This window comes from Ambystoma mexicanum, chromosome 8, assembly GCF_040938575.1.
Source record: "Ambystoma mexicanum isolate Mex_15411 chromosome 8, UKY_AmexF1_1, whole genome shotgun sequence".
Classification (NCBI taxonomy): domain Eukaryota; kingdom Metazoa; phylum Chordata; class Amphibia; order Caudata; family Ambystomatidae; genus Ambystoma; species Ambystoma mexicanum.
The window spans coordinates 152,963,409-152,982,327 of NC_090929.1; the positions used below are offsets into that span (position 1 = coordinate 152,963,409).

Genomic DNA, 18,919 nt, shown 5'->3' on the forward strand with positions numbered 1-18,919 from the left:
GTAGGTTTTTTCCTTAACCATTTCTGCTTCAGGAAGTAGATGTCAGTAGCCCAAAGCAAGATGGTGGAGAGAACTGAAGTTCCAAGAGATGAGGTAGGCAGTTTAGAACCTTCGGAATATTCTAAAACTGCCTTTCATTAGAAGACTTTCACGGAGAAGGAGCTAATCTTTCAGACTTCCTCCTTTTAGGCATTCAAGAAATCTTTTAGAAGAAAATTAGAGGCACTTTGTGGGACATGATCCGGTCATCTGATGGGACAGTTCTTTTTGATAGCGTTTGAGCAGAATTCGGCAGCACAGTTGTTGTAAATAACAAGTTAGGTTTTTAAATGCATGTTTGGAGGGTTTTCTTGATCACGTTTAAAGTTTCATAAGAAAGAAATTGTGAACGCGTGATAAGAGGAGCGAAATTTAATATTGAACAGAGCGTATGAGAGCGAGCGCGGGTGTGAGAGAAGCAGCGCAGTTCATTGGAGTGCCAGGAGAGTGGGGATAGGGAAAAAGAGGGGAAAAGAGGGGAAAAGAGGGGAAAAGAGGGGAAAAGAGGGGAAAAGAGGGGAAAAGAGGGGAAAAGAGGGGAAAAGAGGGGAAAAGAGGGGAAAAGAGGGAAAAAGAGGGAAAAAGAGGGAAAAAGAGGGAAAGCAAGAAAGAGAAAGGGGGAAAGAGTGTCACAGGTTTCCCCCCCTTCTCACCTGTCTTTGTTGGAGTTCTTCGATGGAGTCTTCTTTCGTAGAGTTTGGGTCTTGTATAACCCAACGTGCAGGTCCTCGGGTTCCAGTGTGTGTTCAGTGTTCCAAGTCCTTGGGAATCACAGGAAAAACACAAGCGAACTACGGAGGCACACGTCTAGCCACGGCAAGCAGTAGCGTTGAGACGCGCAGGGCCGCGGGGGCGTGTTCGCTTTATAGAACGTAATGCGTACGGCGCGGAAACTGGTAAACAGTATTCCGTGTTCGGCGGCCATGTTGGGAGTACTGCTGAGTGCAAGCCCCTATGGGTCAGGGACCAGGAAGTCCAGAAAGGACGCGTCCGATGGTTCATGACAGCATGCCTCCTCCGAAGGCCTGTTCCTCTGGGTTTGCCCGGGTGTATAAGGTGATACCTTTGAAGTAGCCTGGGGCGTTTAGGTTTGAGACCGGTTCCCAGGTGCTTTCACTGGGTGGATAGCCTTTCCACTCCACCAGATACTGTAGCTGACCACGTCTGTACCTGGAGTCACATATTCGGGACACTTCGTATTCTAGCTGGTCGTCGACGACCACAAGGGTACATCTTGGAGCAGACCGGGAGGTCTGGACGTATGGTTATTAGAGATGTGTGAAACACTGGGTGGATCCTCTTCCAGGAGTCTGGTAATTTGAGTCGGAAGGCCACTGGGTTAATGTTTTCTTTTATGGAAAAAGGGCCATAGTACTGAGGAGCCAACTTATTAGGTCGTAAGTGTCGAGGCAGTAGTTTCGAGGATAACCAGACTTTATCACCCACTGCATAGGAAGGTCCTGATCTTCTTTTGGGGACCGCATAGTGCTTGGTGTTAGCTCGGGCCCTTTTGAGGTGTTCTTTGGCTTCCTTGTGTACGTTGATGAGGGTTTCAATCCAGGAGTCGACTGTAGGAACTGGTGTAGGATGTGGGAGAAGGGATGGTAGAACCGAAGGGTGGAATCCTTGGCTGCAGAAGAAGGGGCTGGTCTTGACAGCCGAGTGATCCGAATTGTTGTAGGTGATTTCAGCCACAGGAATTAAAAGAGACCAATCGTCCTGGACCTTGGTGGTGAAACGACGAAGATACTGCTCGAGGGTTTGGTTCACACGTTCTGTAGCTCCGTTGGTCTGTGGATGATAACCTGAGGAGAGGGCACGTTGGATTCCTAGTATACGGCATAAGTGTTTCCAGAATTGAGATATGTATTGAGGACCTCCATCTGATATGATCTTGGAAGGGAGTCCATGAAGTCGGAATGTGTGTTCCAGGAAGATTCCGGCAAGTGTTGAGGAAGATGGTAACTTATAAAAGGGTGTAAAATGAGCCATGTGAGTGAATAAGTCAATGGTAACCATGATAGTTGTGTATCCCCTGGAAGGTGGTAGTTCCACAATAAAGTCTGTAGCAATAAATTCCCAGGGCCTTGTTGGTAGCGTTGGTTGGAGTAGGAGACCCGCCGGCCTCTTGTTATCATGCTTGTTTTGATTGCAAACTGCACAGGCTTGGATATACTGCTGGACGTCAGGTTTCATTTTTGGCCACCAAAACTGTCTTTGTATTAGACGGAGAGTGTTGGTAATGCCACGATGTCCTGAATGAAGGGTATCATGACAGAGGCTTGTAATCCTTTGTCGCATTCTTTGTGTGGGAATGACCAGGCCGTTGTCCTTGATCAAATACCCGTCCTTGGTTTTAAGATTCCATTGATTCATCCCAGTAAATTCCTTCCAGATCTCAGAGGACTGGGTTTGAATCCGAATGTCTTCCAGGAGAGTGATTGCTTGGGCTACGAAAATTGTATGGGGAAACATCTTTGGGAAGGATAAATCTTCAAGGGTTTCGTAGTCGGAACATCAGGATAATGCGCCAGCAATTATGTTGTGTGTTCCGGGTCCATGATGGATTTGGAACTGGTACTGGGCAAAGAAGAAGGCCCAACGGGCTTGACGACTATTCCTACATTCCATGGATTGTAAGACTTGGAGATTCCGATGATCCGTACGGACCTGAACAGGATGTTTAGCTCCCAGGAGTAGATGACGCCACTCTGTGAAGGCTTGATGGATGGCCAACAGTTCCTTTTCCAGAACAGAATAATGGGTCTCCCTAGGAGTTAGGGTTCGCGAGAGATAAGCGATGGGTTGTTCTAACTTGTCCTCGAATTCCTGCTTTAAGACTGCTCCGATGGCGTAGTAAAAGGCATCAGTCTCCACTATGAAAGGTCGATCAATGCCAGTTTGAGCCAAGATGGGGGCTTGTGTAAACCCTGACTTCAAACGTTGGAACGTTTCATCTTGGGCTGTGGTCCAGAGGAAGGGAGTATCCTTCTTCAACAATGTAATGATCGGTTGAACAATCTCTGAAAAGGAAGGTATGACTTTCCGGTAGAAGTTGGCAAGCCCCAGGAAGGATTGACTCTGTTTCACAGTAGTTGGAACAGGCCAGGATAGTATGGAATTTACTTTTGAGTGGTCCATTCCAATTCCTTCTGGACTAAGGACAAATCCGAGATAGCGAACAGTAGAGACATGAAAAAGGCCTTTCTCGGGTTTAGCCAGGAGTTTATTTTCACGTAGCCATTGTAAGACTGCCTTGACATGTTCTTCATGCTTAAGATGGTCCTTGGAGTATATCAGTATGTCGTCCAGGTAAACTAGGACGAAGAGGAACAGCATATCGGAGAACATCAGTATGTCGTCCAGGTAAACTAGGACGAAGAGGAACAGCATATCGGAGAACACCAGGTCCATAAAACGTTGGAGGACCGCTGGGGCATTGGCGAGTTCGAAGGGCATGACCAGGTATTCAAAGTGACCAAAGGGTGTTCTAAAGGCTGTTTTCCATTCGTCACTTTCCTTTATACGGATCAGATGGTGGGCACCTCAGAGATCCAATTTCGTGAAGATTAGGGCTCCTCTCACCGCTTCCCGGATATCCGAGATTAAGGGCAATGGGTAGCGGTCCTTGAGGGTGCATTGATTAAGACCACGATAATCAAGACAAGGCCTAAGCTCCTTAGTATCCTTCTTGGGAACAAAAAACAATTAAGCTCCCGCTGGGGATTTGGATGGTCGTATGGTGCCATTTTCTAGATTGGTATCCAAGTATTCTCGGAGGGCCCATTTCTCTGGTTCTGATAGGATGAACATCCTTCCAAAGGGAATCACTGCAGAGGGTTCAGTATCGATAGCACAGTCTTCAGGTCTGTGAGGGGGTAGGGTTTGAACTATGGCAGTTGAAAACACATCAGTGTAATCCTGATAGGCTCTAGGGACCTGGATATTATTTGAGACCGTGAGTGGGCCTTGCTGGTCTGTCAGCGTACCTTCAGAGGATCTGGACGAGGAATCCAGGGATAGGCAGTGAGACATGCAATGTTCGGAGCCAAGAAACAAGGATCCTGCTGCCCAGTTGATGTATGGGTTGTGCTTCTGTAACCAGGGCATACCCAGTACCATTGGATAATGGGCACTTTATGATGTCAAACTTGATCATCTCTTGATGATGGTTTATCGAAAGCTGGATCTCTTTGCTTTGCAGGGTGATTGGCCCTGAAGAGAGGTCGTCCATCGATGGCCTCTACAGGTTGCATGATGTCTCGAGTTTCACATGGAATGTGGTGGGCAGTGACCCAATCCTGATCTATAAAAAAACCCATGGCTCCACAATCCACTAATGCCAGAATGGGGTAAGTTTCTTTCTTGGACGGCGATAGAAAGGCCTGCAAGATCACAAGGTTGTTTTGTACAGGAGATTTCAAGAATGGAATAGACGTGGAGCAAACATCTCTCTCCCAAAGCTGTGCTTCATCTAGGATCGGGAGCTGGCGTTTCCCGAAGGCCGTGGAGGGGCTAAAGGACATTCTCTCACAAGATGTTTATCTGAGGCACAGTACATACACAGAACGGTGTGGATCCGTCGTATTCTTTCTTGCAGGGATATGGGTCAGTGGAACGCCCCCAGTTGCATGGGTTCAGGGTCTGTGGTCGGAGTGGGCACGGGTTTATAGGCAGATTCTATAGAGGTCTTGAGATAAGGCATCTTTGTTTTCTTTTTTTTTTCTTCCTTTCCTGGATTCGAAAGTCTATTTGTAAAGAGAGGTCCATAAGGGCCTGGAAGGAACCTGGGCCAGCTACCCTGGCTAGCTCATCTTATTTCTTTGTTTAGTCCTCTCCGGAATAGAGTAAAACAGGCCTTTGGGGACCAATCTGCTTCCTTGGCCAGTTGTTTAAAGCGTGTTACATAGGTAGGCATGTCCTGGGACCCTTGATGGAAATCCAATAGACGTTCTTGAGCACTGTAAACCTGTTCTGGGCGGTCAAACATGGTCTTTAGAGCCTGTACGAACCCATCATAATCATCCAGGAGGGCATCTCCAGAATTAACTAAGGGCGTAGCCCAAGTTAACGCATTCCTGGAGAGATGCAAAATCATAAAGCCCACCTTTGCCCTGGGGATGGAAAAGTAGTAGGGCTTAAAGGTAAAGTGCACTATACATGAATCTAGGAAGCCACGAAGGTTCTTTGAGGAGCCATCATATTTATCCACTACTCCGCCCAGCAATATACTTTCCTTGGTCGCGGAATCACGTGACAGGACTAGTTGTTTTAATGCGGCATTCTCAGCTTTGAGATTCTGAACTTCTGTGGTTAATTCTTGCATGCCGCGCATGAGGTCTTGAACTGCAGCCTCCATGTCCGTATCTGTATCAGTTTGTTGGCGTCTCAATCTGTCACAGGTTTCCCCCCCTTCTCACCTGTCTTTGTTGTTTGTTGGAGTTCTTCGATGGAGTCTTCTTTCGTGGAGTTTGGGTCTTGTATAACCCACCGTGCAGGTCCTCGGGTTCCATCGTGCGTTCAGCGTTCCGAGTCCTTGGAACGTTCAGACGTCCGGGAAGTCCGAGGAAATCCAGGAAACAGCAAAGAGTGCACACGGAAGACGAGTGCACAGAGATCCGGGATGCAAAGAGGAGAAAAGGAGGGGGAATGAAGGAGGAGGAATTAAGGGTACCGGGAACCAAGAATCACAGGAAAAACACAAGCGAACTACGGCAGCACACGTCTAGCCACGGCAAGCGGTAGCGTTGAGACGCGCAAGGCTGCGGGGGCGTGTCCGTTTTATAGAACGTAATGCGTACGGCGCGGAAACTGGTAAACAGTAAGCCGCATTCGGCGGCCATGTTGGGAGTACTGCTGAGTGCAAACCCCTATGGGGAAGGGACCAGGAAGTCCAGAAAGGACGCGTCCGATGGTTCATGACAAAGAGGGAAAGAGAAAGAAAGAAAGAAAGAAAGAAAGAAAGAAAGAAAGAAAGAAAGAAAGAAAGAAAGAAAGAAAGAAAGAAAGAAAGAAAGAAAGAAAGAAAGAAAGAAAGAAAGAAAGAAAGAAAGAAAGAAAGAAAGAAAGAAAGAAAGAAAGAAAGAAAGAAAGAAAGAAAAAGACAGAGAAACACAGGCAGAGAGAGAAACACAGGCAGAGAGAGAAACACAGGCAGAGAGACACAGAGAGAAAGACAGAGAAAGAGCGAGAAAGAGCGAGAAAGAGGGAAGAAAGAAAGAGAAAGACACAGAGAGAAACACAGGGACAGAGAGACACAGAGACAGAGAGCTAGAGAGAGAGAGACAGACCGAGAGTGAGAAGTATACCGCAGTGTGTTGAATGAACGCGCGGGCATAAGAGTATCTTTGATGCTGGGTGAATTATTTCTGAACCTATGTAGTAGGACTACAGAACTGTGCAGAACGAGAGCATGCCTGCCCCCTTAAGCCTAATCAGAAGATTGCTAGGAATACATCTTTTCACAAGGAAGTAGATCAATTTTTCATAGCCACCATTGGCAACAGGAGAAAGACAATCTATTTAGTTCATTTAGGTTAGATAGATTCATTTTGGATTAAAGAAGTAGGAGTAAATGACAAACAGTTACAGTTCCAAGGACATCCCAATAATTTATTTTGTAAGAAAAAAGAAAAAGAAAACATTTTTAAAAGGAAAAAAAGAAGTAAGCATGTTTTAATAAACTCAGCATGGATCAGTGGCTTTGCTACAGTTATGTGCAAAATGTATATATAAAGAGAGGAAAAAAGTATGAGGAAGAAATAGTAAGCAACTAGTCCAGTAAAAAAAAAAAAAAAAATTATATATATATATATATATATATATATATATATATATATATATATATATATATATATATATATATATATATCGCTCTCATTTCAGGTCTCATTCAAAGAGAAATCAGAGGAGAGATTCTGGTTTGTTATTTTGTCCCATTCTCCGTTCCCTCTGAGGCGAACAAAACATAGCCTGTGATACCATGGCTGGGCATTGGACGCCTTAGAGGGTCTGTGGGGTTAGCAGCTTCTACGTTTTCTTCAGGATCCTGACAGAATGAAAGGCCCACAGTAAAAACATTGAACGGTCATGGACCCCGCAGACATTTCTATAGGAGCTTTGAGAGTTATGTTAAGGGAATTAAGAGAGGATTTGGGGGAGTCACGCAGAGAAGAACAAGTTACTTACCCCTGGTAACGTTCTTTCGATTGATGTTCCTCCCACGTATTCCTCAATTTATGATAATATATCTCTCCAGCTTTGCTGCTTAGGAATTTTATTTTGACAGAGCGCTGTATGCAGTGGCCCTTGAGGGCTGTATGCAGTGGCCCTTGAGGGCCTCTGTCGACGTCATCAGCATAAGTAGCGCATACAGCGCCGGTTGGCTTCATTTCTGTTTTTCTCTTTCCTTATGAAGAGGAATTACCAGGAGTACCCAAGACTGTAGGCTTCAGAAAGCGTAGAGTGTAATAACACTAATTGTATGGCGGGGTAGACTGTTAGGGGAATGAGGAATACGTGGGTGGAACATCCAAATCGAAAGAATGTTACTAGCGGTAAGTACTTGTTCTTAGAATGAATTGTGTCCTCCCATGTATTCCTCATCTTATTATAGTCTCCCAAAGCAGTACTAATTTGGAGGCAGGAGTACCAATTAATTAGACTTAATCATGGACCGAATGGAGAACAGCTTTTGCAAAAAGTCCTCCCTGACAAGAGGAAGAATCCAGACAGTAGTGTTTTACAAATGTATGTATATACGACCAAGTGGACACTGAACAGACATTATTTATCGGGACACCCCTCTGAAGAGTCACAGAAGTTGCCATGCCCCTTGCAGAATGAGCCCTTAGGCCTTCTGTCGCGTCCCTGCCCGGTAGTCTGTAGCATTCGCCAATAGCCAGTCGGATACTACCTTTGGCAAAAAACAAGGTTTTACCCCGAGAGTGACTTTGTCTTTATAGAAAATAGAATGAGGAGGTTTGCAGGAAAGAGCTTGCAACTCGCTTACCCTGCAGGCTGATGTTATTGCGATAAGCCAATCCGTTTTTAATGTCAAGGGCTTTAAAGAGCATCAATGTAAAGGCTCAAATGGGATACATGTCAAAAACTTTAATACAAGATTGAAGTATCAAACAGGTACATTGAAAGGAACTGGTGGGTATACATTAGTAAGGACCATCAAAAATTGGACAATCAAAGGGATCTTAAAATATGAATCCTCCTCATAGGAGCGCTTGAAAATGGAAAGCGTTGCCAGGTAGCCCTTAATGGTTCCAAACTGGAGACGCAGATTGGCTAAATGTACAGAAAGGAGAGTACTATAGGTGTGTCACACAGAAATGGATTCACATTCTTATCCTTTCACCAGTTGCTGAACTTATTCCAACGGCAACGGTAGAAAGATTTAGTTGCTGGTTTTCTGGCCAAAAGCAAAATCTCCATTACATCATCCAGGAGGTCCCAATCCATTTATCTCAACCTTGAAGAAACCATGCGTGAAGGCTGAGTGTCTTGATCTCTGGATGGAGAACCCAACCTTCCTCTTGCGAGAGAAGATTTTCTCTTTTTGGAAGACGTATTGGAGGGCAGATGGACATGTCCAGAAGGTCCTGATATCACGTCCTCCTGACCCAATCTGGAGCAATTAGGATCATGGACTTCCCAAACTTTCTCAACCTCCTGATCACATGAGGAATGACAGGGACTGGAGGAAACTCATTCAGGAGTGAAAAATCCCAGTCCACCACAAACCCGTCTCCTAGAGCTCCTCTTGGGGGAAATTCCCTGGAGCAATACTGTTCGCACTTCTGGTTGACACAAGTCACAAACAGATCCACATGAGGGGCTCCCCAAAGGGTGAAGATCTCTTGAAGGACTTTCTGAGCTAGTTCCTACTCGTGGGATACTGTGCTTTGCCTGTTCAGAGCATCCACCGCCGTGTTCTGCTCTCTGGCTAGGTGAACTGCCGACAGAGACATTCCTTCTTGTATTGCCCAGAACCAGAGCAGCATTGCCTCTCTGCACAGTGGTAGTGACCCTACACCACCTCTCTTGTTGAGGTACTACACAGCAACTGTGTCGGCTCTTATTATCAGGCCAATATTTACCCGTACAGAGGGCAGGAAGGCCTTCAGCGCTAGTCTCATCACCCTCATCTCCAAAAGGTTGATGTGTAGTTTGGCCCCAATGGAGACCAACGACTGCTGACTGTCAGATCGCTAGTGCGGGCTCCCCAGCCCGTGAGGAGTCTGTCACTACCGTTATCTCCAGCCATGGTTACCAAAAATATTCCCCCTTGAGAAGGGATCGCCGTCTCAAATGGGCCTCTGGCACCAGGAAAATGCAGGATGCCATGAGAGAGAACAAGCTCAGAAAATCGAAGGCCTGAAGATGTTGAGCATTCTGGAATTGTGTTACCATCTGCAGAATGTGTTGAGCTCTCACCTCAGGTGGTGAGGCTTTCCCCGAGGAAGTATCCAGGACTGCTCCAATAAATTGGAGTCCTTGAGATGGTATCATATGGGACTTCTTGTATTTGAGGGAGAAGCCCAGTTTGTGGAGCGAGTGGCAGGTTATGCTGCGATGTTCCTGGGCTTGCTCAGGTGAGCTGGCCCTGATCAGCCAATCGTCCAGGTAGGGGTAGACGTGAATCCCCCCTCCTGAGACTCGCTGCTACCACCGCAATCAACTTGGTGAAAACCCTTGCTCGGAGGTCAGCCCGAATGGCAGAACTCAAAACTGATCATGAGAACCGCCAACCGCAAACCTCAGTTACTTTCTGTGCTTGAGATGGATTGGCACATCAAAGTAAGCATCTGAAGGTCCAATGATGCCAACTAGTCTTGAAGTTGGAAAGTCTGAAGAATCTGAGAAAGGGTAACCATCTTGAACTTGTCCTTCCTGAGGAACTTGCTCAATTTTCTCAAGTACAAGATGACCCGTCTCCAATCCTCCGTCCTTTTTTGGGATAAGAAAATACGGGGAGGACCAACCCTTGTTCCTCTCCACTACAGGTACATGTTCTATTGCACCTGTCTCTCGCAGGGTCAAAATTTCCTGCACAAAGAGCGGATCTGGAATTATGACACAGCTGTATCGCGGTGGATGGTCCTGAGGCCTTTTTTTGAAAGGGAAGGCAGTAACCGTGGGCTACCGTTTCCAGTGCCCATGCATCTGCAGTAATGCTCTGCCATTCATTCAGATACTGAGAAAGTCTGCCTCCCACCAGGGTCTTGTGGGTCAAGCCTCAGAGTGGCTTAGAGGCAGCTGCAGCAGCTGAGGGTAAGGATGCCGCTGCTCGGGCTGATTTAGAACTCCTTCCTTGTCCAACACAAGGGAATCTTCTCTGGCCCCTCTGCCCGACTTGTCCTCTTCCTCTTCCAATTGAGGAGTAGAAACGAGATGAGACGACTTACCCCTCCAGGAAGACATGCCCAAATAGGGTTGTTGAGGTTGTCTAACCGCCACCGAGGTCTGCAGCTTCTCCAAACTTTCATCTGCATTGTTGCCAAACAACCTCGAGGCGTCAAAGGGCATGTTGAGCAGTCCTGCATGCACGTCTGGTGCAAACCCTGACTTCCTCAACCATGCAAATCTGTGTAATACTGTGATAGCAGCCATGGATCTGCTGATGCTGTCTGCAGTATCAAAACCGGACTGGACACATTCACTCATTGCCTCTTTACCACCTGTGAAAATGCATCCATTCTGTGTTTATTTTATTTATTTATTTTAATTTTTATAACGCGCCACATGCCCACAGGCCTCAGGGCGCACACAGAGCAAGAGACAAGACACACTAACCGAGAAGAACAGGCCAGAAGAAGGGAGTAAAGCAGAGAGTTCTAAATTGAGATCAAGGCTGGATGTTCTTAGTTTAGATTAAAGAGATGACTTTCTATGGCCTTTTTGAAAAGAGTAGTTCTGAATTTGGCGTATGGCCATCGGAAGTAGATTCCAAAGCATGGGGGCCTGAGCGTGTGTTAGCCTAAGCGCACAAATTGAAGTGCGCCATTCAGACTTCATTTTGTTTTCTTTGTTCCCTTACTGGGTTTTCATGTCGCATGCAGAAAATGATTGCAGCCTAAAGGGCTGCCAAACGTGTCTCTGTGAGGAATGCTTAGCTAATGGAATTTACCAGCTTCGAACCTTGAACATGCACGCAAAGACAGAGATAAAGGGTAATTTATGTGTCTTCTTGTCTCCTGCTTTCCAAAGCTAATTGCGCGACCAATGTTTAGAAAACATAATGTACCAAGCACATTCTAGGAAGGAAGAGTTAATTGAACTACCGAGCTGAAATGCAACAAGCCCTTTTGGTAAAAGACCAACACAGATAAGATATGTAAAGAATGTCTCCTTGCACTGGGAACAAGGTGAACCGTGTTGCTCTGAGACAGTAAATTGTACAGACGTGACAGAGCGAGGATCCATGTGTTTCCATGGATAATGCCCACGTTATGCAGGTCATAAACTATCTGTAATTACAACAACCGAAGCAGATCTGAACTATATAAAGAGGCTAACGGGCCGCCCTGTAAATTGCTCAATTTCTCTAGGACTGTCCGCAGACATAGCTGAACCTGTGACCGATTGATTGAAGCGAGGATGAACTTGCTCTATATTTGTTTTGTGACTGGTGTTCTTCATTTATTAGTAGTAACTCATTTTGGGACTAACAGGTGCCCGGAACGTGCAGCTGTTCCCAATGATGACCCATCGCTTTCCGAGGACGAAGTGGACGGACTAAGACCAGTGAGTACCGGGTACCCTGCACAGGAGACTGTTTCTTGCAGTCTGCTACTCGTGAGCTCCGTTCGCCGCTTCGCCCAGAGGTCATCAAGGGAAAGTCCCAGACATTATGCAGCAACTGTTTTGCTTTTTTGGGAGACCACCAGCCACGACGGGGTTTCGTTTGATTTGATGGGGGATTGATTTTGTTTTGAATCAGGTGAGTTTGTTTCAAACTCGAACTGTTTGGATAAAATATTTTGCGCAAAATATTTTCCAGGTCATTTCTTTCTTTTTTTTTTTTTTAAAAGTATGCCTGCTTTTAGTAAGTTGTCGACTTGTTGAGCAACAATTTATTGCAAGCGAAGGCAGCCAAATGGTTTAGAACATAGTCAGTCGACACCGCCGGAAGGGTCACCTGCCTACGAAATGTATGTGAAGTATGGGTTAGTAGCTATAGTTTTTAACAGCATTTGGCACCACCAGACCATACATGAAGTGGACCTACAAGGCTTTCATTGGTAAGTTTTGAACTTACTAGGGTACAGAACTTCGGGTCAGTACTATTAAGGAAGAAGGCAAGGCCTGCCGCTTTTCACACAGTTAGGGACTGGCACAAAGAAGCCACCCAACGCCTCAAAAGTAGGGAGAACTGTGCCCGCAGACATATTACCAAAGCTGAAAAGGCTGCACACGATCAACAGAAACATGATGAGGCTATTAGGTTTGGATAGAGGGTTCCAATTAGAGATTGGAGAAAATAGACCCATCAAAAGAATTGCGTGCATCTGATGAACTCATAAACAAACTTAAATGAAAGGCGAATACCTCCTACCAGCACAGACACCATTACCAGCTCCCGACACACGCTCTGACAATTGGCTTCCACACCCTAATGCATGAGATTTACTCCAACTTTTGCCACCTTTCTAGCAACCAGAGAACTATGACCCGCAGTGCAGTACCCCTTAAGAGGAAAAAGAGAATTACGAAAATGGGCAGAATTATATATACAGAAGGGCGACGAAGCAGTGGCTTCGGGCTCGCTGTCAGATAATGGAGGTATCCCTGAACAAAAGGTATAGCTAGAACAGATGGGACTATACTTGGCCGAGATTTCGGGCGATCTTACTGACTCCAGGAGTTGCAGGATTTAAATTTCTTGTCCTGTACTCGAGACACGCCAGCGAAAATACATGAACACATGTCCAAATTATTTACCTTTAATCAAGAACCAGACCAGCTGTACCAATTAAAATTAGATAAAGAGACACGACAAACATCCTATGTCCAGAAAAGATTTTTAACCGCACCAAAACTATTAGTTAAGAGATGCACATCTGCAAGAGAGACGCACTCCGATGGAATTCAGATGCCTCCATCTCCCCTATCGAGATTCACAACACTTTTAGCCAATATTCGCCAACCATCCAAAGAAAGGTGCAATAGGTTATGGCTGAATATTTACAAGATAAATGCCTGAGAAAAATAATTGTGCTGTCCCGCAGATATTATGATAATATACAAACGCATGTTTTCTAATGACATCCCGCTGACCTCATTGTCCCTCGACCTAGCTTTTCTTCTTAAACTGAGAATGCCACTGCACAGCTACCCATCAGAGAAGTTCCCCTTAATCTTGTGCCCCAGAAAGAGGAAGCCGGTGTTAACGGCGGGGCTGCGACAATTACCCCTGTACATTGTATCTCGCAATTTGTACATGTTCCATTCTCACGGCGGGAAGTTAACACTATTAAACAGTCTATCCCTGACATAGGAAGAATCCCACAAGGCTCTACAAGGAATTAGAGTCTGTTTTGAACTTGTCGGTTTTCACTTTAGGAGACAGATTTATTATTCCCTGTAATCTTGCCGGCAGATTTATGGAAACAGGTTAGGACCGTTGACGATGCACCTGCTATGGGCAATACCTGGGCTGCACTCTAACTAGCTGATGGGTCAAGGAAAGCTGGCAAGAATCCTCCACAGAACATATTGATATTACTGAATCACATTGTAACCAAACTTAAGTCCTTGGTGCCTGAGAAGAACAAGTTACTTACCTACTGTAATGTTCTTTCTATTGGATGTTCGTCCCACGTATTCCTCATCTTAGATATATCCTTGCCATCAGCTTTGCTGCTTCTTGTATTTGTATTTGGTTTATTTATAAAGCGCAACCAGGCCCAGGGGCATACGGGCGCATTCGTTTTTTGATCAGGTTACATAAGAGTACAGTTACATTAGCCAGCAGTAGGCAAAAGTTACATTAGTTGCGGTTACGAATAAATACATACATTGGTATTACAAGTACAAGCATACGTGTTGCAATTTAAGGCGGTGGGCCAAAGGTGAGACAGATATCGATATTATTTACACTACGTACAATAGGTAGGCAGTAAATCTAAGCTCTAGGATGTTAAGCTGTCGATGTGTCCAGGTCATGCAGCCAGCGTTTGGTGTTGCGTTTAAAAAGGTTGAAGGAGGTTACAGACCTGATTGGAGCAGGTAGTGTGTTCCATATCTTTGAGGCTTGCACAGGGAAACTAACTCCTCCCGGGTTATGGAGTTTGAATCGCGGTATGAACATAGTGTTTGCTTGAGCTGTTCTAAGTGGTCTTGTAGATGTGTGTGGGGTAAGTTGGTTAGAGATGTAGGATGGTAAAAGATTAGCCCTGGCTTTGTGGGTAAGGGCAAGAGCTTTGAGTGATATTCTGTGCTCTATTGGGAGCCAATGCAAATTACGTCGAGTCTCAGAGATATGCGACTTCTTAGGGATGTTGAGGGCTGCCCTAATGGCATTATTTTGAGTTACTTGTAGTTTGTGAATATTTTTGCGGCCAGTGCCCAAGTAGAGGGCATTACAATAGTCTACTTTGGACAAGACTAACGTTCTAGCAAGAGTAATGTAGTTAGGTGTGGAGATAAACGGTCTGCATGCGGTAATAAGTTTACAAACGTAGGCGGCTGATGAAGCTACTGCATTGGTTTGTTTGGTGAGGGATAAGGTGGCATCAAGGTAGATACCAAGGTTTTTGTATTATTTGAGACAGGGATGGGGTTACCATCAATAGTGAATGATTTGAAAGCAGTATTTAGTTTTTTTAGTTTAGCGTGAGTACCAAGGATGATCAACTCAGTTTTTTCGTCATTGAGAAAGTCCATGGTGTGCCATCCACGTTTGTATTACTGCGTATATTTCATTGAGGGCTTTGCTATCAGTTTCGTAGTCGCCAGAGATAGGAATGAGTATCTGGGTGTCATCCGCATAATTAGTATACGTGACACCCAGATAGTCAAGGATATCGAAAAAGGGGCTTCGTAAAAACATTATAGAGCTTTGGGGACACGCATAAGCCTTGCGGGACACCACAAGGGACTGGTGAGGGTTCAGCTGAGTCAGTAGGAGAAAAAACCCTCATGGTTCTGTTCGCCAAGAAGGACCTAATCCAGGCAGTGGCTGCGTCGGAAAAGTGAGCTGCTGATTTCAAGTGGTGGCAAAGCGTTTGGTGGTTGACCAAGTCAAAAGCTGCTGACAGATCAAGCAATAAGAGCAGTGCTAATTTGCCATTGTCTTTTAAAATTTGAATCTGAGAAGTGAGATCTATTAGGGCAGTTTCCGTACCATGTCTAGGTCGGGAGCCGGATTGCCTTAGTCCCAGAAGATTGTTTGTTTCTAGATAAGCCTGTATTTGCAGGTAGGCTGCTCTATCTAGCATCTTTAGTAAGAAGGGTACAGTTGTTATCGGCCTATAGTTAGACGGGTTGGCTGGGTCAAGAGTGGGTTTTTTGATTAGTGGGATGACCCAAGCGTCTTTTAAATTATCAGGCACTACTCCCGTTTTGAAGGAGGCGTTGATAAAGTTAGTAATAAATGGTGCCAGTTCATCAGCTGCTGCTTTGATAATCGGAGCAGGACAAGCGTCGCCTTGGCAATTAGATGGTTTGAGTTTCCTAATGATGTTTTCTACTTCCCAAACTGAGAGGGGCGAGAAACTAAATGGTTTACAGGTTGGTTCAAAGGTAGGTGACTTGTTAGGAAGTTGTTTGTGATGAGGGTCAGCGAGTAACAGGTCTTTTTTCGCATTGATTTTAGATTGTAAACGGGCTATTTTATCTAGAAGCGCCTTCTGGATGTTGCTGCACCATAGTGCATCTGTGACACATTTATCAATAGGGGCAATAGGGGATTCTAATTCTTTTAGAATCTTAAAGAGTTCTTTTGTGTTAGATTCCGCTTTTTCAATCCTTTTGTTGTAGGTGTCTTTTGGCAAGTGTAATAGCTTCTTTATAGCTAGAAGTTGCTAAAGCTAGTTCAGTTTTATTATTTCCTGTAGGGCACTTTTTCCAATGTGCTTCTGCAGTTCTCTTAGTTTTACGTAGTTCTCCAAGATGCGGCGTGAACCATGTATTCAGGTGACGTTGTGGTTTAGGTTTCCGCAATTTTAGGGGGGCGATGGTATTCAAGGCTTTCAATATTGCCCGATTGTAAATGTCTACTAAGACTGTGGGGTCGGTGGTGGCTGCGTTGTCGAGAAGGGGGAGTTATAGCGGTAAGAGTTTATCTGGTGTGATGTCTTTCATATTTCTAGTGCGGGTGACTGGAGCGATGATAGGAGCAGGGTGTTGTGTGTTGGCTTTGATGGAGAAGGTTATTTTATGATGATCCGACCAAATACATGGATCATTGGATAGAAGATCGATCGAGCAGTTAAGGTTAGTGAGCCAGTCCAATGTTCTTCCTTTGATATGTGTAGGCTCATGAATAATATGGGTATGACCCAAGTCTGATAAGGCGTTAGCTAGATCACGGGCATTATTATTCATGGAGTCATTAAAACCAAGGTTGAAGTCCCCTAGTAGGATAGTTTGTGAATTAGGTTTAGTGTCGGTGGATACAAGGGATACAATATCCTCTATGAATGAGGAAATGGGTCTGAAATGTTTTCTCTCTCCACCAGAGGGCGCTCACTCGTAGCTGCAGCGTCAATGTCCCTTGGCGGCATCCGTCGAGCGCCGACGTCATCCGCTGTATAAATACCTCAAGCGCACACATTGGCCTCAGTTCTGTTTTTTCGTATATTATATTCAATTGATTGTAGTTAAAGGCATGCCTCTTTTGAGCCAAGCCTTAACAGAATTGCGTGTAAATCACGTAAAACTGTACTGTGGGGTCGGTTGGGAGGGTCGATGAGGAATACGTGGGAGGAATATCCAATCGTTGCAGTTGGCAAGTAACTTGTTCTTCGAATGGATTGTGTCCTCCCACGTATTCCTCATCTTAGATCGACTCCCAAAGCAGTTTTGTATTGGAGGTGGGAGTACAGAAATGTTCTAGTCATGTACAGAATGAAGTACAGATCTAGCGAACAGACCTCCTTGAGAAGAAGTCGAATCTAGAGCATACGGTTTTATAAAAGTATCCATGGATGACCATGCGACTGCTGCGCAAATCTCTTGCACAGGGACACCCTTTTGAAGTGCTGTCAAAGTTGCCATGCCCCTGGTTGAATGAGCCTTCAACCCATCTGGAGGTTCTTTCCCAGCCAATCTATTACATTCCTTTATAGCCAAAATTATCCATCTAGATAATGTTTGCTTAGTTACAGCTAGTCCTAATTTGCGGCCAGTGTATCCCACAAAAAGTTGATCACACGGACGTAGTTTTGCCAATCTTGAAATATAGAAGCTAAGAGCTCTTCTAGGATCTGATCTATGTAGCCGTTCCTCTTCCTTACTTGCGTGAGGAGGAGGGTAGAAAGTAGGCAGTGTTATTTTTTGTGACAGGTGAAAATCTGAAACAATTTTTGGCAAGAAAGAGGGTTTTACTCTAAGGACTAATTTATCTTTATAAAAGATGGTGTGGTGAGGACCGCTAGAAAGCACCTGCAACTCACCCTGCGGGCTGATGTAATTGCGACAAGAAGTATTGTTTTTAAAGTAATGGGACTTAATGGACAAGAATGTAAAGGCTCAAATGGAATGCATGTGAGGAACTTTAGTACCAAGTTTAAATCCCACACCGGAACTTGAAAAGGTATTGGAGGAAACATTATTTAGACCTTTTAAGAATTGAGTTATTAAAAAGATATCTTAAAGTAAGATTCTTCCTCTGAGGAGCGCTTAAAAATGGACAGCGCTGCTAAATATCCTTTTATCGTACCAACCTGGAGCCCCAGATTAGCCAAGTGTAACAGAAAAGACAATATTGTGGAAATATTACATTGAAACGGGTCCACATTCTTTTCTCTGCACCAGTTACTGAACTTGTTCCAACAACAACGATACAGAGAATTGGTTGCTGGCCTTCTGGCCGAAAGCAAAATCTCCATTACGTCATCCGAAAAGGATCTCAACCTCTCAGAAGCCATGCATGAAGTTTGAGTGTGTTGGCCTCTGGATGGAGAACGTGACCTTCCTCTTGCGAGAGAAGATACTCTCTTTCTGGAAGATGTATTGGAGGGCAGATGGACATGTCCAGAAGGTCCGTGTACCACGTTCTCCTGGCCCAATCCGGGGCAATTAGGATCATGGTTTTCCTGAACTTTCTCAACCTCCTGATTACTTGAGGGATCACAGGGACTGGAGGGAACGCATACAGAAGTGGAAACTCCCATTCCACCACGAACGCGTCGCCTAGAGCTCCTCTCGGAGGAAATTCCCTTGAGCAGTACAGTTTGCACTTCTGGTTGGCACCGGTCGCGAACAGATCCAATTGAGGGGTTCCCCAAAGGGCAAAGATCTCTTGAAGGACTTCCTGAGCTAGCTCCTACTTGTGGGAAATTGTGCTCTGCCTGCTTAGAGCGTCTGCCGCTGTATTTTGCTCTCTGGCTAGATGAACTGCCGAGAGAGAAATCCCTTCTTGTATTGCCCAGAACCAGAGCTGCATTGCCTCTCTGCACAGTGGCAGTGACCCTACTCCTCCTCCTCTTGTTGAGGTAGTACATGGCCACCGTGTTGTCTGTCATTATCAGGGCATTCTTTCCCCATACAGAGGGCAGGAAAGCCTTCAGCGCTAGTCTGATTGTCCTCAGCTCCAATAGGTTGATGTGTAGTTTGGACTCCGATGGAGACCAACGACCGCTGATTGTCAACTCGTTGGTGTGAGCTCCCCACCCCGGGAGTGAGGCGTCCGTTACTACTGTTA

General features: G+C 45.3%; 1 protein-coding gene across 4 annotated transcripts in view; it reads right to left on the minus strand.

Annotated features, from left to right (window-relative positions):
* CNTRL (centriolin) overlaps positions 1–18,919 on the minus strand; it is a 1,220,196-nt gene that overhangs the window by 848,046 nt on the left and 353,231 nt on the right. The window lies entirely within an intron of this gene.